Source organism: Watersipora subatra, chromosome 9, assembly GCF_963576615.1.
Source record: "Watersipora subatra chromosome 9, tzWatSuba1.1, whole genome shotgun sequence".
NCBI classification, from domain to species: Eukaryota; Metazoa; Bryozoa; class Gymnolaemata; order Cheilostomatida; family Watersiporidae; genus Watersipora; species Watersipora subatra.
Window position 1 is genome coordinate 20,595,308 of NC_088716.1, and position 8,040 is coordinate 20,603,347.

Sequence of the window (8,040 nt, forward strand, 5' to 3'; positions counted from 1 at the left end):
AACATGAAGCGTGTTGTAACGATTATTTTCGTCAGAAAATAGCTATAATAATACTATATTAATACTATAATAATACTATATAATACTATAATAATACTATATAACACGTCAGAAAATACTAAAATAGCCAAACTTCAACAAGAATAGCAAAAACATTTGAGGCAGTTCGTAGCAAAAATGACTTACTCATCCTGCAATGAGAAAGAGTCTGTCAATGCTCAATTGACAAGGAACGAAGTTAAGGCATTATCAACGAATGAACAAAAGCTACACTTACACATGTTTGTTGTTATAATTTATTTATTATTTATTATTATTGTTTATGGAGGTTAGCGTGAGAAAATAAAATTCTGTCGAACTCACTGTTAAACGAAAAACAACTAAATGGAACTTGAATGGTTATATTGTATGAGTAGTAGATAGAGTAGGGTAAGTATGTAAGTAAGTAAGTACAGAATGGAGTACAATAGATTAAGTTGTATATACATGAGATATGAAAAACTAAAAATTTTGTTTGGCAAAATGGACAAAAGTTTGAATTAATTGATTGTACTAATGGATACATGTAGAAATAAATTCATATATCACGGGGACTCCTCACTCTACTCTATGCTGCACAATAGAGAGAATGTCAGACAGACAGTGGTCTATTGCAATAGAGTAAACGTTTTTAAATTTTTGAGCACATGAGTAACTGTTAGCAAGAGAAAGACTGCTTGTGTGATTAACTTAAATTACGGTTGACAAATGCAACTTGCGAAGCTAATCGTTTGTTTGGTTTTTGTCAGTTTGTGGTGTTCGGTCATGTCATCTGAATTTTTTCGCTCATTGTGAAAATTCTCACGAGCTTAAAATCATGTGACCATGATTATGAACCAGACGATAACATAACCATTATCACCTTATACATAAACTGCCAGCCAGACAACGATTTTTTGAATACTGAACTCGAGTCAATGATAGTAAACCAGTTAAATTGGTAATTATTGTAGGCAGCAAAAAGTTTATCAAAAATACTTTGATAAACTTGATATGGATTGGTATAAATAATAAACTATACATATCCTTAATTATTCCTTTTAGTGTGTTATCATTATATGTGTATATCAGGACCAGCCATTATATAGTCTTGTGTTGACGATGGGGCCTGTTTTCTGCTGACTACAGATTATTGTAACTTTTATATACCTAGTTATTCTCTTTACCCTCTTGAACTTGCTAACTGCCCACACTCTAGGATATAAATACCTCTGCGTGTATAGTTATATTCATTCTTGTGCACAATACAAGACATACTACAACCTTCTCTGAATCTTTCTACAAGAATGAATTAACTAGAAATCTTCTGCATTGCACCAGCATTCACAATGCACCAGCCAGCATCATCGTCAATAAGTGACTAGGTTGGAATTCTCCTAAATTTCATCAGCAACACAGTGCACCAGCAAGCATCATCTTCAATTAGCAACTAGGATGGTAATTTCCTAATTTGCACAAGCGTTCTAGTGCACCAACAGGACAGTTGTATTTCCCTGGCCATTTCCACTTATCAGCACCCAAAAGGTGGTATTTTTAAAAGCAGCAACAAGTTTGGAGTTGCGATCCTTGCGAACAGAGGGTCGGAGATCGGACAACCTCCCTTAGCCTGATAACCAAATCCACTTCAAACTTTTGACATATCACTGCTTGCAAATGTTTAATAATGAAATTTAGCATGACTGTTGTGTAGCAACACATGATGGAAACAAAAACAGTTTTGTATATTATTGATGGTACATGTATAAGATCGTAAGATGTATCCGACGGGATCCGAACGTGAACCCCCAAGTTTTTTTCGCTATATGCGCGCTTTTGAATTTGCTTTTTTGCTCATAGTAGGGCACGCCAATATAGTTACGCTATAACAAACGATTCGCGGTGTTACGTTTGGACCCTCACAGCTACGATAAATTCAGGAAACTTGTTAATATTCTACAATTGCTTACATTGTCTAAAAGCTCGATAAACAGCAACTGATCATTTTTGTACGGGAAACAAGGTTGGTTTTTATCAATTATAACTTCTGTTTGTACACAACTTCTTAACATATGGAAAATATATACATGCTAAGTTGTATCTCAATAGACCATGCTGCTTACTTCATCGTTAACGATCCCTGGAAGTTGGAATCTTGTACGATTTACTGGACAATTCAAAAGCTACATGACGAATGAAAACAAGTTAAAAATTATTCTAAAGCTGGTTTTTGAACGCATTCCTTATTTTTGTAAAACTGCATAATCTTTATTTGGACTCCAAAATGTTAAACTAAGTCATGCGTTTTGTGATCACACGGTGTCTAAGGAGTAGGGCAAAGAACAGCCATCTCTCAAGACGCGGTGAACCATAGTAGGGTATTGAAAATAGCTATACACCCTTTAGGTTTAACCTAGTTTTTTGTAGTTACATATAGTAATAATTAAATAAATTAATTTAATCGTCATTTGTAAACCATGTATAAATTTTCAAGGTATTCACGTGAACTCAAACGCGTTCTGTTTTGTTTGATGCGCCGATGAGGGTTAGGAGGGTTGCATATCTCACTCTGTGTAGACCAATATTGGAATATGCGAGTGAAGTATGGGACCCTCATTTGATGCGACAGGTAGCATCATTGGAGGCAGTTCAAAGAAGGGCGGTTAGGTTTATATCTGGTTTGAAAGGTAGGCAGAGTGTTACAGAGGCAAGAATTTTTATAGATCTAGAACTTTTAGAACTAAGACGCAAACATGCAAGAATGTCTCTCATGCTAAAGATTTTGTCTGACGACTGCCATGAATCTCTTATCGAAAGTTTTAACCAAATACAAAATGTTCTTCACAGTCATGAAACAAGACTGGTTACGGGGGGTGCTCCTTCAGCTGTATGTGCAAACACCGGGTTTTATATGAATAGTTTTTTACCTAGAACATCGCGCAACTTGCGCGGCTTACCATAATTTTATGTTTTATTGACTATTTTTAAATAAAGTTCTCAACGGCCTTCTTTTGCCCGATTTCGGGATTTACGGGTTCTTAAAACACCTAGACCTAGACCTAGTTCTATTATTTGGAAACGTAGTAAAAAAAGTTGAAGCTTACTGCTCAAAAACTTTAGAGCTACTAATAATTGTGGCCTTCTTAAATCTTTTTGTCTTTTTTATTCTAGTTCAGGAGAAATCTGCTGCTAGTAGATCGTTAATAATTTCTTCTAACAGCTTAGAAAAAGAGTTTTTATGCTGCCATGGCTCTTCAAAATACTCCTTTGATTATTAGATAAGGTATAAATTAAAGCAATGCAGACTAACCTTGACATTATTTCTAATTCTATTTAAGAATTTTTAAAGTATTGTGAGAGCAGCAGTCTTCATTATAAGGCAGATAACTTTAATATATTTAGCAGGGATTTTCTGTTGAAGCAAATTAAAATCATATTTCAGGCCAGTTACAAAGGCACGCTCATCACATTATTGTCATTTAGCTGGCTATCTCCGTGATGCTCTGGCCAAAGGATTGTTGCTACATCATTCACTATTTGTCAAAGGCTTTGTTTAAGATATCTTATTTCCTTCAAAAAGGCAGATCGTTTCACTGATAAAATAATATCTTCACTGTGTCATTCTGCTAGGTCTTTTGGGTACGCATTATTAAGGAATTGAAGTCTTTGCCATTCTGCTATTTATCAATACGAGCAATAGGCTTACTGAGTTATTGTAACTCCTGGAAAGTCAGCCATGTACAAGTATTTTAATTGAATTGTCTTATTTGTTAAACTTACAGTACAGTAGACTACCTTATATATAAATTCCACTAAATGCAAAGAATTTTTGTTAAGCTTCTGCATCATATTGCATAAGAAATTCCATACAAGGTAAAGCACCAAGTCAGTGCAATTCATCCGATTCAATTTGATTAACGAGTGTTCCATAGTTAGTCATGGTCGTCATGTTCCCTCTTGTCACATTTGGGAGAGAAGACAACGTATAGAAGTATCTGGGGAATCTATTATATATGCTGCATAACGGTCTAATAACATGGACTGTTATACAATGATACAATACTAATAATACAATACTAATAATACAATACTAATAATACAATACTAATAATACAATACTAATAATACAATACTAATAATACAATACTAATAATACAATACTAATAATACAATACTAATAATACAATACTAATAATACAATACTAATAATACAATGCTAATAATACAATACCAATATTGTTATGGGCAAGGCCAAGCATAGTGTCACACACAAAGGCAATTTTTTTCTACCTTTTACGATCATGATTTTCTGTCAATTAGTGAGTAAATATGTTCAGACATACAAAAAGATGCAAATTTTTATTATGAACTCTTCTCTCATGATGATATGGGGTATGCAAGGAGATTTTTCTGGTATGGTGTGTGACAAGCGGGATAATAGGTATTCTTCTCTAAAACTTTGCTATTCATTCTGAAATAAATTTTGCTTTTATTTTATAATCAATACAAAGTAGATTTTTTAGCTCGGGTGTTTTTTCCTAGCAAATACGATTTTTCCTTACCATTCAGGCGAGCAAAGAATAGTTTGTCCCGCACATCATTTTAGTGTATTTAGTTGCGGCCTGTTCTTCCTAAGTTATCTGAGGTCAAAAAGTCTATAATTTGATTTTGGGCTGCTATGCCTTAGCCGAACTCACCAATTTGCTGAAAATACAGCACGTGTCTGTTTTATAAGCATGTGGAAGTACTTGTGACGCACTGGACATTTTTACTAATTTCTGCCTTTGTTTGAGATTTCACTTTGATACCCTGGCATCTGAAAGCAATGTTGGATATTCCAAGTCTAAAAAGCCAGTTTCTCTGACAAAAATGAAAAATTGGAATTAATTTGCGATGTTTTGTGACTCTGAACTTGAAGTTTTTCAAATTGCCCGACTGATACAGACCTAGCTTGATGCCGTCAAATCATGAAGTAATCTTTGAACCAAATGTGTGCTTTTAAAGTACGGTTACAAAAATTACATCTATCGGCGACCATTATTATTGTATAAATACAATAATAATGCTCATGACAGTCTATAAAGTTGACAATTTACATTTATTTTATGCTTTGTATACTTTGTAAAGTCCCTATAACATCTACATTCTTGGAACGAATTATTTATGTTGTAAGAGTGTCTAGTGTATTTAAATATTACAAAACAATACATGAACAATTCTCCTACCTTTAGCTGCACTATAAATATGTTAACAACCGGTTTTTTTTCCTTTACAAATGAAATATTGCATATTCATCTACGTAGTAAGGCGCATAGTTGGCAAAATTTCAACATCTCACCAAGGTCAAACCAAGAAAGATAAATTTATAATCGATATTTGCTTGTATCCTAGCATGAGGATTTTCTATTGTATTATGTTGTTAAAAGCCCTCTTAGTGTCAAGTAAAATAACAGTTTTGTACAGACAAATTTTGTTGATTAATTTTTTCAAAATGTATAAATGAATAGATAGATGTGGATATTCACTTTAGTATCCGTCAATGCAAATGAAATCAAATTAGATCATGAAACAAAAACGAAAAAGCGAAGTAAATTGTGTGCACTAAATGAAAAAGCTCTTTTTGTACAGTATGTAAAAACTTATTTAAGTTTTTGTATCATTCTAAATTGAATAAGAAGCAATTAAATAAGTTATGGAGTTTTCGCCAAACTTGTGAGTACTAATCGTAAGTCCACAATAGCCGCAATGCTCAAAAATGGATACGCTATGAATGCAAGCCAAATTTTGTTGTACATAATACAGTTGAACCTTGACATTGGAGGTTATCCATTCCGGTATTTGCCGTACATAGCGAAACTTTCATAATTATGTCGACCTATAGCAAAATGATAAATAAAAAAAAACAATGATAAATGTTACAAATAGTTATTTATAGCATTAAAATAAATGTGTTGTTTGCAAACTAAATTAATAAAGAGGTAATTGGTAGAAAGAGCTTTTTAATGTTGCATTAGTCATGAAGGAAGGAGTAGACTCAACCAGGCTTGAGTTCAGTGGTAGAGTGAGTGATATGAGTGTGGAACAAGGTTTATTCTAACAGTCTATAGTTCAAGTTAACTCTATTCATTCATTTTTTAAATTGTTCATTTTATTTTTAAACTTTACAACAATTTAATTTACACTTACGAGCCTGTGAAGCTTCAAGACATTATGGAGATAGATGGTTGTGATTTTCTCAACTTTGAGGTTGTGTGTCAAGGTTGTATGCACAGGGTATAAGGTAGAGCTATAGGTAGAGTTTCAACATGTCCTAAATACGGGAGCATTTTAAATGAATCTAGTGTAGCCAATCTGTATCGTAAGGTTGCCAAAGTCTTGCATTCAAAGGTAGTTAAACAACTGATGCCCTTACTGCAATAGAACCAACCACATTTTTGCAGTAGACATCAATTGGGTCACACAAACTAAAAGGTAACAAAAGATTTTGCAAGGTTAGTTCAAGGCAACTTCTTTACAAAACATGATAAAGCTTTTTAGAAATAATTAAATAATTTTGAATCCAATTTTTAGTCAATATGAATATTATGGGAAACTTTATTGTCTCAACTTTTGAGAAATTATCATTATATATAACATTCTGTCGCCTTGTACAAATTGCATTGTATGATTTTTCGAATTCTCTGATCGAAATGAATACTGAGTTTTACTTGCAAGCTTCTGAATATTCTTGCTGTGTTCATTTGCTTACAGGCTTGACAATGCCCTGTTCTGCTCATAGTGAAGCGTTAGGCTCAAATTATGCTATAAACTCTGGTGTATAATTGGTCTAGCTCTTTATAGTTGGTTTGTCTTCTCTTGAGCGAAAGGGAGAAGATAAGCCTTGCAAGATCATAATTTAACCTTTTTGAACATTCTATATACATGTATTATATATATATATCTTTTATTGTAAATGATTGCATTTAAAACCGAAATGTTTTCCTAAATATTTTCACATTATTTTCGAAATTTATAAGTGTTAAATCAAGGCAGGCCAGTTGCCACTATAGAATGACATCATTTCATTTAAAGCGTGCCATGTTTTCACTCCTCTGATAGGCTGGCGCCGATATTCCCATCAGATTACTCTGGTTCATTTGGTTCTTTTCAGGAACGTTTGTCTTTAACTAATCTTCTAATTGATTTATGATCATCTTAACAAATGCCTATATGAAACTGTTTTGAAAAATAAATTGTAAAAACAACCACAATTATATATAAACATTTAAATAAATAGAATTTTAACCAATGAAAAAAGAGTTTTTAGTATTACTCACACATCATCACACATGAGCTGAAGTGTAGGCTCAGCAGTGTTGTGATTCCAAGGTTGTGTTACGTAACTTTTACAATTTATATTGATAATAAAATTGAAACAAACTCATAATATGTATTTTTTATTGTTTCATATCATTTTCCATTTTAGTTTTCACTAGCTTCTTAACTTTCCATTATGAAACTACAAGGTTTCGAGAAATGTCATATGTTGTGAATTCCACAGGAGCATAGAGTCAAAATTTATTTAAATTTTAGATTTAAAATTTTAGAATTTAGAATTTTAAAAATGTAAATTCATCCTTGTATGACTGTCAATAGAAAGAAATAATCTATGACACATTTGCTATGTCATATGCTGATGCTACATACGTATATAACAGTCTTGCTTTTGTGCTTCTACTAAATTATTGCATGCAGCATGAAAAACCTTTTTACAAATACAGGTTTTCTGCCTTACGACGTGGAGCACTGTATTGTTTGATTGCCTCGTTACAACATTTTTTTGCTTATTTAACATCAACAAAATGTCTCACAAAAATCAAGTTTTGTGCACTGTTACCAAAAACCCTCCTGCAATGCCTGGAAGAGATACAATGCTCTCTCTCCTTTTCTCAGCTCAGCATTCCTCGTGTTTTTAAAATGATTAATTAAGACGATGACAAAAGTTGAAGTGTAGTTAAATACATATTAAAACTTGGCATTAAGTAT

General features: G+C 32.9%; 1 protein-coding gene across 1 annotated transcript in view; it reads left to right on the top strand.

The window, feature by feature from the left end:
- The first annotated feature begins 1,924 nt into the window (after positions 1 to 1,924).
- The window catches only part of LOC137404309 (transcription initiation factor TFIID subunit 10-like), a 43,384-nt gene continuing 37,268 nt past the window's right edge, over positions 1,925 to 8,040 (top strand). Inside the window, exon 1 of the mRNA XM_068090499.1 lies at positions 1,925 to 2,038. The gene's annotated coding sequence lies outside the window, so the exon portion shown is untranslated. The remainder of the gene's footprint in view (positions 2,039 to 8,040) is intronic.